Consider the following 24,366-nt stretch of genomic DNA (forward strand, 5'->3'; position numbering starts at 1 on the left):
TTATCCTATCTACCTGCGACTCCACTTTCAAGGAGGTATGAAGTTGTACTCCAAGCTCTCTTTGTTCAGCAACACTCCCTAGGACCTAACCATTAAGTCTATAAGTCCTGCTAAGATTTGCTTTCGCAAAATGCAGCACTTCTCATTTATCTGAATTAAACTCCATCTGCCACTTCTCAGCCCATTGGCCCATATGGTCCAGATCCTGTTGTAATCTGAGATAACGCTCTTCGCTGCCCACTGCACCTCCAATTTTGGTGTCATCTGCAAACTTACTAACTGTACCTGTTATGCTCGCATTCAAATCATTTATGTAAATGACAGAAAGTGGAGGGCCCAGCACCAATACTTGTGGCACTCGACTGGTCACAGGCCTCCAGTCTGAAAAACAACCCTTCACCACCACCCTCTTTCTTCTACCTTTGACCCAGTTCCGCATTCAAATGGCTATTTGTCATGAGTTCTGCAATTATGCAACGCTCGAAAACTTTCATTTTTTTTCTGTTTGCCGTAAGAAATTACATTTGTGTATGCGTCTGTGTGTGTGCCTCTGTATACGGGGCAGTGACCCAGTCTGAGACCTACTTCATTGGCAATAATACTGAACTTGTTACCTTTAAAATTCGTTGTAACCAGAGGAGTAGTGGGACTGGAAATGGCATCGGTCACCGTCCAACATTGTTCAGAACATGAATGAAAAATTCTCAAAGGACTGTTCAAGTGGAAATTTTATTCACCAGAAGTTAGTGGTGCCTGGGTGTTTACACTAATTCAAATTTGTCTTTGTTAACCATTTGACAGCCAAGTAAATGAAGGAAAATAGTGAACAGAGAGAAAAGTGCCGTTGAAAACATTGCCATATCAGTCATGATCTTTGTTCCTTGTGGAACAGTAAAGAAGTGTCTAATCGCCCACTCCTGATACTCAATACATGGCAGGAAGGCAAGGGTCGTGCGAGGGAGCCGTGGTTTAATAAGGAATTGGAATCCCTTGTGAAATGGAAGAGGGCGGCCTATCTCAAGATGAGACGTGAAGGTTCAATTGGGGCGATTGAGACTTATAGGGTAGCCAGGAAGGACCTGAAGAGAGAGCTAAGAGCAGCAAGGAGGGGACATGAAAGGTCCTTAGTAGATAGGATTAGGGAAAACCCTAAGGCTTTCTATAGGTATGTTAGGAATAAAAGAATGACTAGGGTAGGAATAGGTCCAGTCAAGGATAGTAGGGGGAAGTTGCGTGTGGAGGCGGAAGAGATTGGGGAGACACTGAATGAATACTTTTCTTCAGTATTCACTCAGGAACAGGGCATTGTTGTCGATGAGAATACTGAGGCACAAATAAGTAGAATGGATGGCTTTGAGGTATGTAGAGAAGAGGTGTTGGAAATCCTGGAAAAGGTGAAAATAGATAAGTCCCCTGGGCCTGATGGCATTTATCCTAGGATTCTCTGGGAAGCAAGGGAGGAGATTGCAGAGCCATTGGCCTTGATTTTTATGTCCTCTTTGTCTACAGGAGTAGTGCCAGAAGACTGGAGGATAGCAAATGTGGTTCCCTTGTTCAAAAAGGGGAGTAGGGATAGCCCTAGTAACTATAGGCCGGTGAGTCTCACTTCTGTTGTGGGCAAAGTCTTAGAGAGAATTGTAAGGGATAGGATTTATGCACATCTGGATAGGAATAATGTAATCAAGGATAGTCAGCATGGTTTTGTGAAGGGCTAGCCGTGCCTCACAAACCTTATTGAATTCTTTGAAAAGGTGACGAAGGAGGTTGATGAGGGGAAAGCGGTAGATGTGGTATATATGGATTTTAGTAAGGCGTTTGATAAGGTTCCCCATGGTAGGCTACTGCAGAAAATACGGAGATATGGCATTGAGGGTGAGTTGGAGGTTTGGATTAGGAATTGGCTGGATGGAAGAAGACAGAGGGTAGTAGTTGATGGCAAAGTTTCTTCATGGAGTGCCGTCACTAGCGGTGTTCCGCAAGGATCTGTTTTGGGACCATTGCTGTTTGTCATTTTTATAAATGACCTGGAAGAGGGGTTAGAAGGTTGGGTGAGCAAGTTTGCGGATGATACGAAAGTCGGAGGAGTTGTTGACAGTGAGGAAGCATGAGGCAGGTTACATCAGGATATAGAGAAGCTGCAGAGCTGGGCAGAAAGGTGGCAGATGGAATTCAATGTAGCTAAGTGCGAGGTGATTCACTTTGGGAAGAATAACAAAAAGATGGGGTACTGGGCTAATGGTCGGATACTTGGTAGTGTGGATGAGCAGAGGGATCTTGGTGTCCATTTACACAGATCTCTGAAAGTTGCCACCCAGGTAAATAGTGCAGTGAGGAAGGCATATGGCGTACTGGCTTTTATTGGTAGAGGAATTGAGTTCCGGAGTCCTGAGGTCATGATGCAGTTGTATAAGACTCTGGTACGGCCGCATCTGGAATATTGTGTGCAGTTTTGGTCGCCATACTATAGGAAGGATGTGGAGGCATTGGAACGGGTGCAGAGGAGGTTTACCAGGATGTTGCCTGGTATGGAAGGAAAATCGTATGAGGAAAGACTGAGGCACTTGGGGCTGTTTTCACTAGAGAAAAGAAGGTTTAGGGGTGACTTGATTGAGGTGTACAAGATGATTAGGGGGTTAGATAGGGTCGTCAGTATGAACCTTTTCCCGCGTATTGAGTCGGGTATTACAAGGGGGCATAGCTTTAAATTAAGGGGGGGGTAGATATAGGACTGATGTTAGGGGTAGGTTCTTCACTCAGCGAGTCGTTAGTTCATGGAATGCCCTGCCAGTAACAGTGGTGGACTCTCCCTCTTTATGGGCATTTAAGAGGGCATTGGATAGGTATATGGAGGATAGTGGGTTAGTGTAGTTTAGGTGGGCTTGGATCGGCGCAACATCGAGGGCCCAAGGGCCTGTACTGCGCTGTATTCTTCTATGTTCTATGTTCTACATGGTGTTTATATTCTATTCATCCTCTCAATCCTCCTGCACATGAGCAGATAAAGCCCAATTGGTCGAAACAGCTCGTCCACAGTATCACAGGGTCTCATGCAGTTCCCAAAGACTTTCACATGCAGTTTGGTGTGGGAGCAAAATGTTATTGGGAAATCAGGTTCAGGTACAAAAGATGGCTGTCGGAGTTTCTCCTCTTTGAAACTTTTGCTTCATTTGTTTGTCGTTTTCGAGACCAAGATTCACTATAAATACAGGCCACATACCTTTCCCAGAAATAGCTCATAAAATCATCTGGTCTCCCTGACTGCAGAATCGAGTAACAGAACGTCCAGGAAAATCACAATCATTCATTTTACAATTACAGAATATGAAGACATAAGAAATAGGTGTAGGTATTTCGGACGATCAAGTTTCCTTGCCAATGTATAAGATCATGGCTGATCTACTGTTGGCATCAAATCCCACTGTAATGCCTAATTCTTCACATCTCACGACTCTTTGATTGTCAAAGATCCATCCGCCTCCTCTTTAATGCTTGCAATGATCGACCTCCACGAATTGTCTAGAAAAGCGAACTCTGGACATTCGCTACCCTGTGTGAGATGAAAACAATCCCTGGACATGCATCATTACCTATTGATATGAAAAAAAAACAGCTGCACGCAGGAGCTCATATGAGAGTGACTGGCCCTAATATCAAGATAGATTTGATTGAGGATGTCACTAAGGAAGACCAACTGAATTGAATTGAATAGGAACCACGTGTAACATAACCACTGGTTGGGGTCACTGAGTGCACAAATGAAGATGTTTGTGGTTATTCGAATTCAATCCTCTCAGTCCTGTTCTTCTCTGCAGAACAGCCACAGGTTAGTTCCATGGCACAAACTTCTTCAGCCGCTTCATCTATTTCTTCCCCCATCATGTGGCCAGAATGGAGAAGTCTACCCAATGTTCAGAACAATTTTTCACCCCTTAGTTCCTGAACCAGCCTTTTTCCATGTGGAACAAGATCTGGACAAAGGACAAATTTGAGTTGTTAAAGTGTCAGTAACATTCGTGAAACAGCGCTGCCAGACAGCACACATGTCTACAATGGAAAAGAAAAGAGCTCATTCTGCATCTCAAGCTGTTTCGCACACGAATGAAGTTCCAGTATTCAGGCCATCGAAACTATTGCAAAAGAAGAAGGACAATCCGTTCAATCTTCCTGCCTGTTGCACAGGAAGAGAATGAGTCTGGTCAGTACATCGATCTTTTAAGCAGGAACGGGCACAGACCAACAACGCAGGTAAAATGTTCCATAGGACTGGCACGAGCCTATTCAGCCACAACAGACACTTATGCAGGAACAACAGAATATCACTGATGTTCCCTAACGGCAAGCCAATGATGCAGGGACTACACTTATGGACGGCAACATAATGTTACATTTGGCTCCAAGCTGTACATTAACGTAGGGCGAGTTTTCTCAAAGCCTTGTGTTCTCTGTTTTTCAATGGACACAGCGAGTGATGTGGTTGGTCGTGGCGGGGCGTACTCAGAGGCATTTAAACTGTCCATAATTATGCATGCGGTTTTAAAGAAAAACATTCTAATGTATCACTGCGTCAGTGACTGTTCAGAATATAATGAGAATTTGATCAGCACCCTCGTAGTTCAATGCAACTACGTCTTATTCTGTCACAGCGCTACAGATTAATCTTCACCCCGTTCTCATTGCACCATCATCGCACGGATTAGCTTCGTGGCACTCCTTGTCACTCTGTCTGACGTGAGGAAACAATTCCTTATTATGCACAGAAAATCTGTCCACAATAGCCCACATACTGCCTCAGATTTGATCTCACTAGTTCTTTTTCCTCATTTAGCCATCTCCGTTTCTTTCTTATGTCATTAAAAAAAAACTATTGCTTCTCTATGCGCTGCGACTGATGTAATTTTTTAAAATCTTGCATCTGTATACCAGTATTAATAAAGTCAGGACCAGAGGTTCCGATGGGAATGAAGCATCACTCTCAGCGAGACAGTCAATGAGGAAGAACTTACCTGGAGTAAGGAATGGCCACCTACGTGAATGGAAATTTGTTGTTGGAATATGGGCAAGTGGCAGAGGAAACGCACTACCTTAACTTTTCCATGTTTTCTCTCATGGGATATGTGTACCCCTGGTCAGCCGGCATTTAATGCTGATCTTGAATCGGTGTCATTTTCGGCTGCTCCACAGAAGGGTAAAGAGTAAAACGGATTGTTGTGGGTTTGCAGTCACGCATACACCTGACCAAGGAGGAATGACACATTGCTTTCTCTAAAAAAAACATTCGGCATGCAGATGCACTTTAAATACCAAATGGAGGAGGTTTAATTTAAATTCCACCAATTTACTTCGTGGGATATCAACAGATTATTACTCTCTGCCTTAAATGGTGTTTGAATGAATTGAACACCATTCATTGGCTTCCCATTTGACTGCATCTGTGGAAATAATTAGTTACCGTCTTAGGTACAAATATTTTGTAGACGGAAGTGTAGTTGGAAGATACTGCACATATTTTTCCCTGAATTTAGCAAGGGCTCAAGTCATATTTTTTCGAGAAGTTGCACTGAGTCTGAAGTGGAGACGGGGATATGATGATTGGAAAGAATTGGTGAGTGGGCAAGACATGTGGAAGTTAATCGGTGCACGAGAATAAGGGTCTTGGGGTTTGAGACTGGTATGATTCTTCGTCATATATTTTTAAGTAACGTGTAAATAATAATAGGAAGTTAAGGTATTTTTGATTGGAACTGTAAACGTTGACTTCCGCCTTTCCAACTTTTAAATATCCTGAGCAGCATTTCAATTCAATGCAGTTTAATCGACAGATAGATTGACATACGAGGAACACCAACTATTGCGAGGATCGGATAGTAAGCACCTTGAATAATGAAAAGGATATCTTCAATCCTAAAAGCAAGTGATATCCAAGGCTGAGAAAGCCAGTAAAGTCCGCCGAAAAAACTCTTGTTCATTGTTGCAACATTCCAGTCTATTGTTCTCAAATTCTGATCCATTGTTAGTACATAGAGCCTATTGCTGTCAGATTCTGATCTATTGTTAGAACATTCCAATCACTTAATCTCCGACTCTGATTGCTCCTCCCCTCTTTCTGGGCTTGCTGATCCCTGTTCGTGCTGTTCCCCTTCACATTAAGTGGAAGTACATTGACAGGAATCTCTTATTCATAGAAGAGTCTAAATCTCGAGTGACACATTTAGGATCCACTGGGACTGACGAAAATCACAGTCACTGAACAAATCTCTCCAATTAGCCCCTTTCAGTTCAATGTTTTATTAAAATTAAGACTCATTTAAAATTTACACATTCCAGATTGGGTTTATGAGGGTGACTGATGGAAGGAATGTTGAAGAAGTTGAATCGATTGTGTATAACCATTCAATCTGGCTTGGGTATGCAGATAATGCCTGAGAAATGTCGGAATATAAATATATTTCTGTTCATAAATGTAAACATTCATTCTGTAACTATCGATCAGTCATTACAATACCAATGATACATTGAAAAAACGTTTTATACTCCATAATCCGCGATAAACACAATTCAGGTTTTTATTCCAGGATGAGAGAGAGCAGACGAGGTCCATGCAGCTGATGTTATCGATATCAATGAACTGTGATGAAAAATCATTTACTGGGCTTCAATTAAATAGTGATTATGACACTGGAAACGATATAGAAGACAGAGAGAATTAGAGGACATGGCTGTTCAGGCCGGTGGCAAGTACAATAGTATTCTACAATCATCATTACAGTAAAGTTACTTTTCAAAACTTATATACAAAGAGCAGATTCAAGGATACATCTACAATGAGGAATGAGGAGAAACAATATTAATGAAATACGTTTATTCAGCTCGAAATGCAGGGACAAAATGATTTCCTCCACATACTAACATACAGAAAGCACGAATAGATAATTTTAGTAAAATTCACTCATAATATTGAGCTGTATAAATTAAAAATTTAGATTTCAAAACCCAGGGAGAGGTGTGCAAATTTAAACAAGAATTCTTTTGTACACAGATGAGATACTGATTTGCCCTCTGTCAGTGACCCTCCTTACTGAGATTCTCGACTCAAGTCTGTCACACAGTGTGAATGTTATCAGTTTTGCTGCTGTTAGACCAATTTAAATGAATCCATCTTACTGATGTCACTGAGCACATCAGTAGCCAAGAGTCACTGACGGAGACGATCGGTTAATACGCACAGAACGAGTTACAAAGGCGTGTCTCAAAGCTGTTTAAAACCCCCTGTCCAACATGCAGTTCCACACTGGAACTGAAAGAACGCACGTGCCACATTTTGTTTTTATTGTTTCAGAGCTTTTTTAATGGTGGAGCGCAATGTTCCAGTGGAGTAACATTGAGGGCCAGGGAAAGATGCAGGACAGTTTTTCACCAACAAACTGGGCAATTACTTAATGGAAAACAAGTTGTACAATATGCGAATAGAGAGGAATAGGACGAGCTGGAGCAGTCAGACATCGGCGGGTCAAATCATAAGAACGAGAACATAAATGAAGGCATTGCCAGATCAGCCGAAGTGGTTAGTTCTATTACATTGTCAATCCCTCTAAAAGAACTAGACCAGACACCATAGAGCCAGATGAGATATGTGTTCAACATGGTCCACTGTGCACAACATTCTCGTGTACAGCTCAATACAATCATGCAATCTGTGCAGAATGGAACACTGTGCAGACCTTTCAAGTGCATTGGAACACATACTGATACTATGTAACTGTCCAGCAGCGGGGAGCACCAAGACATCACTTGGCTGGTGGTGAGCAAGGCTCTACCTGTGAGATTCTTTATAAATGCCCGGTGAGTCTGCCCCACTGCACACTGGCCACGAACCATCTGCAAGCGGGAAGAAACTGTCAGGTTTCTCTGTCTGAAATCTGACTCCGCAAATGAAGTCATCTGAATGACGTTACCCTTTTTTTGTGGAGGTTTGTCACAAAGAATTCTGTGACATTGGACTGCGTGTTTCATTCATTGCACGGATGCACACTGAGACAAACATCAACTGCACATGAAGGACAATGAATCTGGTGAAAGACAGTCTTTAGAACATAGAAGAATACAGCGCAGTATAGGCCCTTTGGCCCTCGATGTTGCGCCGATCCAAGCCCACCTAACCTATACTAACCCACTATCCTCCATATACCTATCCAATGCCCGCTTAAATGCCCATAAAGAGGGAGAGTCCACCACTGCTACTGGCAGGGCATTCCATGAACTTACGACTCGCTGAGTGAAGAACCTACCCCTAACTTCAGTCCTATATCTACCACCCCTTAATTTAAAGCCATGCCCCCTTGTAATACCCGACTCCATACGCGGGAAAAGGTTCACACTGTCAACCCTATCTAACCCCCTAATCATCTTGTACACCTCAATCAAGTCACCCCTAAACCTTCTTTTCTCTAATGAAAACAGCCCCAAGTGTCTCGGTATTTCCTCATACGATCATCCTTCCATACCAGGCAACATCCTGGTAAACCTCCTCTGCACCCGTTCCAGTGCCTCCACATCCTTCCTATAGTATGGCTACCAAAACTGAACACAATATTCCAGATGCGGCCGCACCAGAGTCTTATACAACTGCATCATGATCGCAGGACTCCGGAACTCAATTCCTCTACCAATAAAAGCCAGTACGCCATATGCCTTCCTCACCGCACTATTTACCTGGGTGGCAACTTTCAGAGATCTGTGTACATGGACACCAAGATCCCTCTGCTCATGGTCACTACCAAGTATCCGACCATTAGCCCAGTACCCCATCTTTTTGTTATTCTTCCCAAAGTGAATCACCTCACACTTAGCTACATTGAATTCCATTTGCCACCTTCCTGCCAAGCTCTGCAGCTTCTCTATATCCTGCTGTAACCTGCCACATCCTTCCTCACTGTCAACAACTCCTCCGACTTTCGTATCATCCGCAAACTTGCTCACCCAACCTTCTAACCCCGCTTCCAGGTCATTTATAAAAATGACAAACAGCAATGGTTCCAAAACAGATCCTTGCGGAACACCGCTGGTGACGGCACTCCATGAAGAAACTTTGCCATCAACTACTACCCTCTGTCTTCTTCCATCCAGCCAATTCCTAATCCAAACCTCCAACTCACCCTCAATGCCATATCTCCGTATTTTCTGCAGTAGCCTACCATGGGGAACCTTATCAAACGCCTTACTAAAATCCATATACACCACATCTACCGCTTTCCCCTCATCAACCTCCTTCGTCACCTTTTCAAAGAATTCAATAAGGTTTGTGAGGCACGACCTGCCCTTCACAAAACCATGCTGACTATCCTTGATCACATTATTCCTATCCAGATGTGCATAAATCCTATCCCTTACAATTCTCTCTAAGACTTTGCCCACAACAGAAGTGAGACTCACCGGCCTATAGTTACTAGGGTTATCCCTACTCCCCTTTTTGAACAAGGGAACCACATTTGCTATCCTCCAGTCTTCTGGCACTACTCCTGTAGACAAAGAGGACATAAAAATCAAGGCCAATGGCTCTGCAATCTCCTCCCTTGCTTCCCAGAGAATCCTAGGATAAATGCCATCAGGCCCAGGGGACTTATCTATTTTCACCTTTTCCAGGATTTCCAACACCTCTTCTCAACATACCTCAAAGCCATCCATTCTACTTATTTGTGACTCAGTATTCACATCGACGACAATGCCCTGTTCCTGAGTAAATACTGAAGAAAAGTATTCATTCAGTGTCTCCCCAATCTCATCCGCCTCCACACGCAACTTCCCACTACTATCCTTGACTGGACCTATTCCTACCCTAGTCATTCTTTTATTCCTAACATACCTATAGAAAGCCTTAGGGTTTTCCCTAATCCTACCGACTAAGGACCTTTCATGTCCCCTCCTTGCTGCTCTTAGCTCTCTCTTCAGGTCCTTCCTGGCCACCCTATAACTCTCAATCGCCCCAATTGAACCTTCACGTCTCATCTTGAGATAGGCCGCCCTCTTCCATTTAACAAGGGATTCCAATTCCTTATTAAACCACGGCTCCCTCGCACGACCCTTTCCTCCCTGCCGGACAGGTACATAATTATGAAGGACACTCTATAGTTGCTCCTTGAACAAGCTCCACATATCATTTACACTCTTGCCTTGGAGTCTACTTTTCCAAGCCACACATCCTAAGTCATGCCTCACCGCATCATAATTTCCCTGACCCCAGCTATAACTCTTGCCCTGTAGTACACACTTATCCCTCTCCATCACGAGAGTAAAAATCACCGAATTATGGTCACTATCCCCAAAGTGCTCACCTACCTCTAATTCTAACACCTGGCCTGGTTCGTTACCCAGAACCAAATCCAGTCTGTCCTCACCTCTTGTTGGCCTGTCTACATATTGTGTCAGGAAACTCTCCTGCACACATTGAACAAACACTGACCCATCTAACGAACTTGAGCTATAGCTTTCCCAATCAATATCAGGAAAGTTAAAGTCCCCCATAACAACCACCCTATTACTGTCTCCTTCGCGCTTTTAAAGGGGGAAAAAACCTACCCAGGTAAGCTTCCACTAACTGCTTCCGGGTCTCGGCTGCCCCTCTTGTCGTCATCACTTCCCCCTGGTGCTCCCGCTCTTTCTGTGAAGAGAGAGTGAAAGAGAAAAAAAAAACACGGCTGCCCGCTACCGGTAAGTACTTTTAAAACCAAACGGTCTTACCTTCGCTGCTGCTCGCACTGGAAATGACCGACGGCTTCGAAGGGTGAGTATAAATACTCACCGCTTTCCTTCCCGGCTGCCCCTCTGGTCGTCGTCACTTCCCCCTGGTGCTCCCGCTCTTTCTGTGAAGAGAGAGTGAAAGAGAAAAAAAAAACACCGCTGCCCGCTACCGGTAAGTACTTTTAAAACCAAACGGTCTTACCTTCGCTGCTGCTCGCACTGGAAAAATGGTCTGCACAAAACTTGTTTTTTTTTCCAGAAATAGGAATTTACGAAGTCCAAGTATTGCTGAATGGCTCATTCCAAGGTTCAGGACTACATCCTGAGGGAAACAGTAAAGCTTGGGACAGTTGCTACCATGGTCCAGTTGGACCGACAACAGTCCAAAGTCTTTTGGCCGAAGCTAAATGGGATTGCGTTACTTTTCAGACGCCCCAATTATCTCAAGGCCCGTAAATATAGTCCTGTATGCGCCAGAGATGGCCTTGGCTTTTTTGGATACCGGCAAACTGCAAAGTGTGTTTGTTTCCTTGGTATGCGACAAGAGAGAACCAAAACAGTTAAAATAAAAAAAACTCTCTGAATACCACAGTAATGCATTGATCTCTAACACCAGACTAGATATTTTTTAACCTCGGATCCTTCAGTCTTTGATTGGAGAGAGTTAGATGCATCTTCGTTCCGTCTATAAACCCGTGCTGTCCCTGGCCTGATCGTGTTTGATGGGAACAGTGTCGAGAATGGTTCAAGTTCAATATGATTCCATGCGGTGCCTCTCCTGGGAGTATTTGAGGGGGACAGATTGGGGAAAAAATTACTTTATCTGTAACCCCGTGCTGTTCCTGGCCGAGGAGTGTTTGAAGGCACAGTGTGGGGAGTGACTTCATGAATATCGAACCCGAGCTGACCGTGTTTTTTTTTTATTATTTGACAAGGACCAGTTTAGGTGAAGTTTTATTTGATAACTAAGCCCATCTGTCTGTATCATGGCAATGTTTGATCGCAAAAGTGTAGACGTAGGTTTTAAACTGTATCTGACCAGTTACTATGCCTTTTCTTCTGCGGTTCTATTTACACGGTGGGTTGTGAATTTTCTGAATATGCAACCCCATGTGAAAATGGCTGGACATTTGATAAATTCTGTTTTAAACGACTTATCATCTGGGATATGTTTCTTAGGGACTGTGGGGGAGTGGTTTAATCAATATCAGATTCCATACTGAGAATGGACTTTGTATTTGGCAAGTGCCTCTGTAGGAGGATCTTTCCTCTGTGTGTAACTTTCCGTAGTACTGGTCTTGGAACGTTTGATGGGGACTGTCCAGTGCGGTCTTCTAGCATCGGTGAAGCAAAAGCGGAATTAAGGTTCTGGAGAAGGGTCAGTGGACTCAAAACATTAACTATAAGTTTTGACCACACATCCTGCCAGATATGCTAAAGTTTTCCAGCAATCTCTACTTTTGTGTCGGAGTTCCTGCATCCGCAGTTCTTTCCGTTTTTATCAATCTTTAAGTTTACTTCCAGTTACAAATAGTAGATGAGGCAGGATATCATATCTAATTCCTTGATGTCTCTAACATGGGGGCAACATGAAAGGGTTTTTTTTTCTTTTCACTTTAAAGGAGTACAGTGAGAGATCGTCTTTGTAGGCCCTGTGCTATACCTGTACTGGGAATGTGTGTTGGAGACAGTTTATGGTGTGATATATTGAGCATCTAACTTCATGTTGGACATGGCCTAGGAAGTTGAAAGGGGTATTGCAGAGAGAGCTTTTTGCTGTGTCTGAACACATGGAATACATGTTCTGCGGTGGTTGATAGTCTCAATAATAAGGGAGAATTATTTTATCTTTAGTTTTGGATTCGATTCCCTACAGAGTGAAAACAGTCCTTTCGACCCAACAAGTCCACACCGACCTCTGAAGAGCAACTGAACCTGACCCATTTCCCTCTAACTAATGCACTTAACGCTGTGGGAAATTTAGCATGATCAATTCACCTGATCTGTACACCTTTGGATTGTGGGAGCACCCAGTGGAAACGCACACAGATTCGGGAAGAATGTGCAAAATGCACACAGACAGTTTGCCGAGGCAGGAATCGAACCCGAGTCCCTGGTGCAGTGAGGCAATAGTGCTCACCCCTGAGCCACAGAAAAAGTAATTTGGAAAAGAAAGAGATTCACTCTAGATCTAATCGTATGCTATCCCTGACCTGTCAGTGCTTGATATACAACAGTGTAGTTTCAATTTCAAATTGTATCTAACCCTTTCGCTACCTGTCTGGAGACTGTTTCATGTCGGCAATGCAAAGTGAGATTTATTCCATATTCAACCCATGGTATAACTGTGGTTCAGTGTTTGATGAGTACATTGCAATAGCGAGTTATAATCTGTGTCTGATGTTGGAATTAACATGGACTGGGATTCATGATGTAGGACAGTTTTGATAGTGCTTTAATTAGTATCTTATCCTGTCCTGGTAGTGTTTGATGCAGACAGTGTCTGCCTGAAATACCCAGCAACTAACCCCATGCTGAATGTGACCTGGAAATTCAAAAGTACTGGTGTAGTGAAATCTTCCCTCTCTATCTAACCCCATGCTGTACCCTGTCCTTCTGTGGTTGATGGGAACAGTGTGGAGAATCATGTAATTCATACCTAACCCCATGCTAAAATTGATCTGGAAATCTTGGACATGGATCACAGAAAATTATAGCACAGAAGAAGCCCTTCGGCGTACAATGTTTTCCCGATGATTATTGCTAATCGTAAATAAAATAACCTACCTAACGCACCCCTCAATTCACTGCTGTCCATGTGCATGTGCAGCAGTCCCTTAAATGCCCCTAATGACTATGCTTCCACCACCGCTGGCAACACATTCCATACATTCAAAACACACGGTAAAATAAACCTACCTGTGATGTCTCCTCTTTACATTCCCCCTAATATCCTCCATAACTCTAATTGACTGAACTTCAGCAGCAGCAATGTTCACTGTCTACAAGGCGTTCTACAGAAGTTTTTTCATGTCTCCTTCCCGGGCACCTCGTAAAATCATGACAATCTAGAAAGACCAGGGAAGCAGATGCATGGGAATACCAGTATCTTCAAGTTCTTTTGCAAACCACTCATCGTCGTTATTTGGAAATATGTCTCCGTTTGTTCGGTATCATTGTTTCAAGATGCTCTCGTCGTAAAAGGTCCTATAGAAAATGAAAAACAACAGTTCATGACGACAACTCGCCAACACTTTCACAATGGAAACGCCGAAATGTCAATTTGTCAATTTGGCGACTTCGACACCACATGAATGAATTGAGTTTAAAAATACTGTTCAAACATGACCACTGCTGGATGCTGAGTTTGGATTTTGTGAGTGTAGTCTGGTGGGGTTCAGTTAAGACTGTATTTGTTATGCGCAGGTGGAGGGATATTACATTTGAAACTATATTTCTATCTTTCAGAAGCATGGCCTCCATTGATATTATCCCCATGGACACTGATATTCACGTGCCTCACGATTCACTTGCGAGATAGACGCAATAAAAATCCCCTCGTATCGAGACTGTCCAGCATTTAGACACTGTTACTTTATTGTCATGAAAATGCATGCATATTAATATTAGCATGCAAGACGAAGAGAATTAATTGACCATTTTTAATGACAGTGCACTTAATAATTTGGATGCTTTATCAGGAACATTGTTTCAAAGAATCTTCTTGTGATTTGTGCACTGTATTCATCATATTCTACTGATGAAATTGAACAAAATTAATGGTTGGATATTTCCTAATTGAGCAATAAAAAAGTGGCTATTATCAAATGATTTATGACGCCCAGGAATGGAACTTTGTTTTTAATAGTCAGAGCAATGTTGAGACTATTTACAATGAAGTTTCTGTCTCGAGACACACACAAAGATTATAGAACATAGAACATTACAGCGCAGTACTTCCGTTCGGCCCTCGATGTTCCACCGACCTGTCATACCAATCTGAAGCCCATCTAACCTACACTATTTCATATTCGGGCATATGCTTGTTCAATGACGACTTAAATGCACTTAAAGCTGTCAAATCTACTACCGTTGCAGGCAAAGTTTGTCATCAATGTAGATTCCCTTTACTTTTGGCAATGACCTTATGGAGCAGACTTACGCTGAAAATGTTTAATTTGGGATTCATTGTTAGACTCCAAGTGCTGCGGAAGTCAATCGCCTTTGCAAAGCCTTCATTCAGGAATGATTCCAAGCTGCAGAATTTCAAAGCCCGTATTACATACCAGAAGTCATCATCAGAGACAATCTTGCGAGGCATTTTTGTCAGCATGTCATTTGTATGAATTTCAAATTGTGTTTGGACTCGCACTGAGCCCGCTGCTCGTCCATTGACCGGTCTACCCATACATTGTATTGCTCCTCAGGGACATCTTGAACTGGTATTGTTGCAAACAATTGGGTGAATAATTGTCCAGGTTAGGCTTAGAAGCTCCCTGGACAGATTATAGACGTGGTCAGTATTTTGGAGGTAGTGGAGAAACTCAAAGGCACTGTGTTTATATTCAAGCTTTTCTGAAGCCATTTTTGTCAGGTTTGATGACGGCAAGATGTTGTGTTCACTGACCTGAATATAAAATCAGGTGTTTACTACAGTCACTAAATTGTGCAACAAGTAGATGGTACTCTGGTAATTTAAATATTGTTCATTTCCATTATCCTCAAACGAAAACAATGACGTTGGCTTATTTTTACGCGCCTCAGAAGAAAAGTTATGATGACTCTTCATTGTAGAACATATAAAATTGGGCTGAAATACATTTCTCACAGAGTAGTCAAGCAAAAGTTGGACGTTTACTGTAACGTAGTGTTCTGTCAGCATGATTGTGTCCCAACAGCATCATCATCTTAGAGTATCAGAGGTGTACAGTATGGAAATAAACCCATCAGCTCACATGTCCATTTTTCACAATTAAACTAGATCTCCATGCTTGCGTTTATTTTCCACACTACTCCTTAAGTATTCCACTCATGGACGTGACTGAATGGTTTATAAACTACAACATTGTCCTCGTTTCCACCACTACCTCTGGCAATCTCTTATATAATCTCCACTGTCTGGGAGAAAAATAATGCTGCTGTGAACTCTTTTGCATTTTTCCCTCTCGCTTGAAACGCACGCTCTCTAGTTTTAGATTCCCCTACCACAGAGAAAAACTGTTTTCCATCTAAATTATATTTGCTTGTCATGATTTTATAGATGTATAAAATGTCACCACTCAGTCTTATATGCTCCAGGGGAATAAAAAACAGCTTATGCAAACTCTTCTGAAAACAGAAAACGTTCAATCCAGGTGGAATCTTATTACATCTTTCATGAATTAGTTCTAGTTTCCTCATATCATTTCTATACTGGATTGCACACAGAATTCGAAATTTGGGTCTTTCAACACTTAAACTCAATGCTATGCCCAATGAAATATAGCATAACGGAAGACTTTTCACGAATCTGCCTGCATGTGGTTCTACTTTTAAGGAAATATGTGGCTGCAACCCGAGGTCTTTTTGTTCTGTAACACTCCCTAATGCCTTATCATTTCCTGTATTCATACTACCCTGATTTAAATTACCAGATTGCAGCACCTTGCATAAACCTAAACTAATCTTCATCTGCAATTCTTCAACAGGCTAGTCAAGGTGAGCAAGATTTCGCAGCAATCCCATGTAATCTTTTTTACTGTTCATTATAATGCCACTCTTAGCATTATCCGAAAACTAACTCACCATAGTTCCTGAAATCTCATCCAAATCATTCATATAAATGACGAGCAGCATTGGATACAGCAACAATCCCATGGCACGCCACTTGCCACGGGTCTCCTGCCTGAAAAACAACCCTCGACGAACATCTTCCGTCTTCTCATGTCAAGCCAATTTTGTATTCACTGGGTGAGCTGTCCCTGGATTCCACGAGATGTAATCTACTCAACAACCTACCAATTTGTCAAAGTTTTTGCTCGAGTCCGCATACACACTGCCCTCATCTACGTTGTTGGTCACCCCTTTAAAAACCTCAACCAAATTGGTGAGACATAGTTTCCCACCGACAAATCTATGCTGACCACCCCAAATGAGTCCTTGCCTCTTCAAATGCAAGTAGCTCCTGTTTCTCAGAATTCCATCGAATAACTTACCCAACATAAATGTTACACTCACCAGTCTGTAGTTCCGAGACAGTTTCCTGCAGCCTTTCTTAAATAATGGCACAACATTAGCCAAAGATCAGTCTTCAGGCACTTCACCAGTATCTCAAGTCATTAGGTTAAAATGGGCAGGATACCTGCCACTAAATATTCTGTAGCATATCACCAAATTCAATATTTCATTTTAATATAGTATGGAGTGTGAAAAGGCCCGAGAATGTACTCTTGTTGGGTAGCTTCATCACCAAGACAGGCTCCATAACACCAACAGGCATCAATGAGATCTAGCAATTGACGATGAAGTGTCCATGAGGATCAGTCGAACATTAGCAGCAGCAGAATCATACTTTGCACAATCAGCAATCTCACTCTCCGTGAATCTCCCAATATAGTCATTAGAAACTCAGAGACTTATCCTGTTCAATGAACAGTGCAGAAGGACATGTCCAGGAGCAGCGCAAGCCAGAGCTAGATTATGAGTTGACAGGAATATTTCATGGCAAAATGATATACGTTCCACGTGATGGACAAAACCAACCCTCAAATCATTGGTCAGATCTATCCCTACGGTCCTGTCACATTTAGTTGGACATTTTGCTGGACAATGAAACAGAGCTATTCGAGGAGGAGGCTGCTCCCCAACAAATGAATCCTCAGTTATGTGAGATCCATGCACATCATGGTAAATCAAATAAAGCTGGAACATTTGTAACAATCCTCATCTAGAAGTGCCACTGTGATTATGTATTTCAAACTCTTCAAGTTATTCACAGTTTCACAATGGCTAATGTTCAGACAATTTAATTAACTCTGCACGATATAAGTGAAAGACCAGAGGTGTTGAAAGCAGCGTATGCTGTCGACTCTGACAACATTGAACTGCAGAAATTGTCCAAAGTTGCATGACACCCGTTTATAATCGCCAGGTGACCAAACAAATGAGAACTGTTCCAAATGCGTGTGATGTCATCTAAACCTAGTGCACGATAATCAGGTTTCGTCTGACTTCTGATCTTTCCACTCCAGTGCAACACCTCCGCATTCAGGAATTGTGGCACTCTTCGCCAAGCTATTCAAATACACCAAGAATAATGACATCTACCAACAATGTGGTTAATTGTCTATGAATTTCCTGTGAACAGAAAGCAGGACAATTTCATTGCAGAAAGTCATTGTCTGGTCTGTATAGACTCTACTATGTAAACGCTAAGGAAGCTGTCAACGATATTATGATCAATCAGCAACAACCTGTTCAGTGACGTTTAGTTGGTCTTCCGTCAGGATTACTGAGCTCCAGATCTCATGACAAGATTTGCTCTAAAGTGTTGAACTCGAGAAGAGTAATTCCTGTATTGAGAGTCAGTACTCCTACTATCACGGCACCATTTGACAGAGTGTGACAATAGGACCCGAACGAGATTATTGTTAATCAAAATCTGAGGGAAACGCTCTGCTGGTTGGAGTAATCACTTGTGAAAACAGGTAGTTGCTAGTGCCAGTAATTCAAAGTCCACAACATCTCTACAGGCATTCCTCAAGAGAGAGAGAGAGAGAGAGAGAGAGAGAGAGAGAGAGTCCGCAGCTGAACGAGCTTCAGATTCTTCAATGATCTTCCCTCCATCCTAAGTTCGGGATGTGTTCACTAATTTTATCCTTCCGCAGATACTGAAATAGTCAATTTTCAAATGCAGCAGGATATGGAAAATATTCAGTCTACAAGTGCCAAGTATTATTCGTACAATACAAATACAGGCAAGTATAACAATACAGAATAAGACCATCCATCTTAGATGTTCATAAAATAACCATCATGGAGTTCCTAAAATAAAACATGTTTAAGAGCATCCCAGTGCTAACATCGCCCATACATTGAACTGGACTTGTCACATAAAGAAAAAAATACTCTGACTTTAAGAGTAGGTTAGAGGCTTGGAATTCTGCAGAGATTAACTCACCTCCCGCATCCCCAAAACGCATCTATCATCTGTGAGAATGGACTACTGTACGTTCCAGAATGACAAAAAAAACTCTCGATTGCTATCATATCCACACACATCCGTCCCTCGCCCGACCACCATGAAGGATCAGTAGTAGCTTGTACAAGATGAAGAAGATGAGAGGAACGTGTTTTGTGTTTTGTTGGTACGGGGAGATTTAACAGGATGTTGCCTGGGCTGGAGAGTAACAGTTATGAAAACAGACTTGAGAGATTGGGTACGCTTTCCTCAAGGCAGAGGAAATTGAGACGGGAACATGAAAGAGATGTATAAAATTCTGAGATTTAAGACGTATATATTGGAAGAAAGCTTTCCACTGGATTCAGGGATCAGTGACATGGAGTATAAATCTCGCATCAGGGCACAAGCCATAGAGGATCTTTGAGGAAAAGCCTTGTCATGATGTTGGTTGTGGGAATATGTAACTTACTGACTGTAAAGCTGACTGGACATTTTTTGTCTTGTTGTCTGAGAGGGACTTGATAAGAGAAAGTTCATTACTCTCTAAGTTATGCATTGCTGTCACTCAATGTCTGCCAGTTCGCTGCGTCTTCTGTGCGTCTAGCATATGAAAAGCTGTCGTTGAATGTTCTCTTGGCAGGTTGGCTGATTTGTTACATAGAGTGATGCCAAGCAGATCGAGAAGGACCAGGCTACATGGAGTTATAAAGGGAGTTGTAGTAAATGGGAGACATGGATTTGGAAGTCGACAATTTAGAAGCAAATTAATTAAGGCCAAGTGAAACAAGGAGCAAAATTCGTTCAGCCGAATTCTCTTGAGGTTGTCATACGGGAAAAGGAAGCCCTTGCGTCCACCGTTCGCCCATCGTGCCGGTTGCAGTGGGACCGCCAGTTTTTCAGACCCTTGCTCTCTCGAAGAAAGTTTTTTTATATATATATAAACGATTTGAACGAAAAAAGCGGAAATAGTTAGCAGGTTGGCGGACAACTCAAAAATAGCTGGCATTTTGGACACGAAGAAGTTTACTCAGGTTATGAAGGGATCATGATCAATTCGTTTATTGCTCCGAGGAGTAGCGGGTGGAGTTTAATTTGAACAATTGCGAGATATTGCGTTTTGTAAAACAACAAGGTAGGACATATATATTAATAGTAGTGCCCTGAGTGCTGTTGAGTAACAATGAGAAGTCTGGTTCAATTACATCAATATTTAAAATTTGTGTCAAGTATGCAAGCATTATTCAGAAATTAGTATTTACTGTTCAGTCCTCTGAGTACAGGAAATGGAAATCATGTTGAGGCTGCACTGGGCGTTGTGATGTGCCTTATTGACCACGTCTGGAATTCTGGTCGCACTACATTTGCAAGGATATTATTACATTGGATTGGATTGTGAACTGAATCACTGAGATGTTGCGCGGACTGGGGTGTGTTAGTTACAAAATTTAGGCTGGAGTGCTTGGGACTCATTTCACTGTGTAGTGGGAAGTTGATGGATGACTTTGTAGAGGGTTATAAAATCATGACAGATATGAAAAATATGAATAGCCGATTAATTTCTGGAAATTGAACAGTAGATTGCACATTTTTACGTTGCGAGGAGAAATTTTTGGGGCAATGTTTTTACACAGAGAGTGGTTTGCATGTGGAACGAAATACCAGAATAATTACTGGATGTAACTGATGATGCAGCATTTAAAAACATTTGGCTCATGGCACAAACAAACAATATTTGAAAGGAACTAAAACAGATATTGTTGTAAAAGCAGTGTCTCTGTAAATAAATCAGTTAATGTTTCGCACAGAGTGAGCCTTCATCCGAGAGTGAGACAGACAGAAGGAAACGGATGAAGCGAAGAAATAAAGGGCAATAAGACTGTTTTAATATGATGCAGTAAAGATCGAACGAGATCAATCTATGCAAGGTAGGGTAAGGAAGAGAGGAACAAAAGCAAAGAGAGAAAAAGGTTGCTTGTGAAATGACGAGACACAGACAGCATACACTCAGAAAAATTAGGCAGATGGACAGAGAGAGAGACACATAGAGACAGAGACAGATAGAGAGAGAGCCAGACAGTCGGCGAGAGAGAGACAAACGGGCATAGGGGGAGATGGGGACAGGTAGAGAGAGAGAAAGGCAGAGAAAGACAAACAGAGAGGGTGAAATGCCAAGAGAAACAGACAAACATAGAGATACAGAAATACATAGAGCGAGACAGATAGAGATATAAATATACAAAAAGAGTGAAGGACATTCAGAGATAGATTAATTCAGAAAAAGAGGCAAACACAGAGAGAGAGAGAGAGAGATTGATAAAACGGGACACAGACAGTCAAACGGATACAGAAAAAGACAGAGATGACAGCAGATAAGCATAGCAACAAAAGAGGGAAAGCGTTGGTCTGAGCTTAAGAGACATAATTTCCCTCGTGCAAGTCAGTTATCTTTGATTTCCTGTCCACGTTCAGAAACATTCTGTGTGGCAAAATGTCTTCCAGAATGGGGCAAAATAGAGACTGAGGTAAATTCTGTCGGGTATACAGAGCAGATGAGGCAGAATAGAGTGCAAATTCCTATCCATTATCCATTGATTCACTGAGTTGTCACCATCTCACGAAGAGGAGAACTGAAGGGGAAGTGTGAGGTTATAGAGGGAGCATTTCGTGTCGTCCAGTTATTTTAGGAAATGGTACAATTCTATGTTTATCAACGGCGTCGTCCTTCATGCAACGTGGAGGCAGGAGCTAATATAGTCAATTGATCAACTACCTCTTTGGAACAGAGCCCTGGCACTTGTAACAGTTCAATGTGCTTGGGGTGTTGTGCTGGTGGGGATCGTGGAATCCGATTTCTGAAGTTCCAAAAGTCAGAACAAAGCTACAGGCTTCATACAGGGCACACAATTGACTAGTAATATCGGCAGGGACCCCTCCGTCACGGCAGTCCACTACTCCTCAGTCTCTACATCCTTATCCCTTTAAATCACCTCACCCTACTTCCCTCTGTCACGACATGCTACTACATTCCAGTCATTACAGCCCAATTCCTTCAGTCACTGCATTCCACTTCCTCAGTATCTACATCCTACACCACATTGGGAATTACACCCCATTCTTCTCATACACGATATCCCACTCACCTCAGTCACTGTATTCCAATCCCCAATCCGTAATTGCATCCTACTGCCCTGAGTCTGTACCTCAGACACTCTAAAATCAGGACATTCAATTTCAATCCATCACTACATATCACTCTCCCTCAATCATAATTTCCCACTCCCCTGAGTCACTGCATGCTAGTCGTTATCATGCACTAATTCACACCATCATCAGTCTTTATCTCAGATGCTCCTTACTGACTCCATTCCACTCCCCTAAATTGATACATCTCACTCCCTTTCAGTTACTGTATCCTACTGGCACTTTAATATTAGATCTCATTTCCCTCATTTACAATATCCAACACTGCCTAATTTAGTACATCCCATTTCCCTCAGTCGTATATCTCAGTCCCCCGCTGTCAATGAATCTCACTCCCCTCAGTTCAACAATTCCCACTTCAATGTCAGGACAGTATCTAGTGAGCTGGTTCAAGACCAGGGACAATACGGCGGGAGCGAACCATACCGTCGAATGTCAGTGCTGCTGACTTGATTCAGGAAGCAACAATTCTGCAACGTTCATGCAAATTAAGGCTTTGGAACGAAAAATGAATCATGAAAAAAAACGTTCCTTGTCTTTTGGTATGCAGATCGGGTTTAGTTGTTTGTCGTGAATTCTAACTGAGCATGACAATTAGGCTGAGAGAGTTTGGAAATGGAAAAAGATTTTCCCTGACTGATCACTGTTTTCTGAAACGAGCAGTGACTGATTTAAACGAAAAAGCTCGGCCAGCCGAAAGTTAGTAATTCACGGGTTGTTGTATCACGAAATAGTCATAGGTGGAATTAACCTGGGAGGCAAAAGATGAAGCTGAGTCCTCCTTCATTCAGATTGACACGGTTTATCACCGTATTAAAAAATGGGGAAAAGGAAGTGTTATTTTTGTTTTGCCAGACGACGTGGATAGAAAACCGTGTTCTGTTCATGTGGTATCAGACACAAGGTATTTCAAACAACACATTCCGCAATATGTGCAAATAAGAGAGAGGTGGAAACGAGATTGGTCGCGTGATTGTGTGCTCACAAATCTCAGAAATGCAAAACTTCTGAATGGATGGCAACGTCCATTTGACTTCTCTGATTGGCATGCACTGGGTTTCACGATGAATCGGATGGTGCTGGGTGGTGGTTCTGAAGCAAAGAAACCAGTAATTGATCAGGAAAAATATGCTATAGAAGTATTAGACTATTGGTTAACACTGGGTCAGTCAGGATAGAAGGGATGCATCGAAGTGCATTGGCTGACCAAATTGACGTTTTAATATAAATTCCATGTTTTTCTGTATTAATATGTGAGATCTGGGCGTCGCTGGCTGGTCAGAATTGATGGATCATCGCTATTGACCCTTGACAAAGTGGTGTTGAGCTACCTCCTTGAATCGCTGCAGTCCACTTGCTGTGGTCTGACCGTCAACGCTGATACGGAGGGACTTAAAATATTTCGTCCCAACGCCTGTGAAGGAACGGCTGAATATTTCCAAGTCAATGTGGTGAGTGCCTTGGAGGGGAACATTAAGGTTATGGTGCTCCCAAGTACTTGCTGCCTTTGTCCTTCTAAGTGAAAGCGGTCGTTTGTTTAAAATCTGCTGTCGCAGAATCTTTGATGAATTTCTGGAGAACATCTTGTAGATATAATTCACTGCTGCTATTGAGCGTCGGTCATGAAGTGATTGAATGTTTCTAGATGTCCTGTCAATCAAGCGGTTTGCTTTTACCTGGATGGTGTCAAGTTTCTTGAGTGTTGTTGCAGCTGCACCCATTCAGGCACGTAAGGAGTATTCACCACCCCCCTGACTTGTGCTTTGAAGATGGTGACTAGACTTTGGAGTGTCAGGATGTGAGATAATGGTTGGAATATCCTTCGTCTCTGACCTGTTCCTGTTGTCATTGTGTTTATGTGGTGAGTTCAGCTGAGTGTCTGTTAAGTACTTTGACAGTGGGGATTGAGTCTTAGTAACACCGTTGAACGTCACGGGGCAGCGGTACGAGAATCTCTTATTGGTGATAGTCATTGTCTGGCATTTGTGTGGAGCAAATGTTAGTTTCCACTTCGCTTCCCGAGTCTAGAAATTGTCCCGACCTTGTTACAGTTGAGCACAGACCGGTTCAATGTCTGATGAGTCGCCAATGATGTTGAAAACTGCAATTATTGGCGAACATCCCCTCTTCTGAAATTATGACAGAGGGAAGATCATTTATGAAGCAGCTGAGGATTGTTGAGCCTCAGACGCCACCCTGGGGGACTCCTGCACAGATCTCCTGAGACTGGGATGACTGCCCCTCCACAGCTACTACCATCTTCATTTGTG

The sequence above is a fragment of the Chiloscyllium plagiosum genome, unplaced genomic scaffold (assembly GCF_037043375.1).
Source record: "Chiloscyllium plagiosum isolate Xiang-an unplaced genomic scaffold, Cpla_swu_hap1 HiC_scaffold_21, whole genome shotgun sequence".
In the NCBI taxonomy this organism is placed as follows: domain Eukaryota; kingdom Metazoa; phylum Chordata; class Chondrichthyes; order Orectolobiformes; family Hemiscylliidae; genus Chiloscyllium; species Chiloscyllium plagiosum.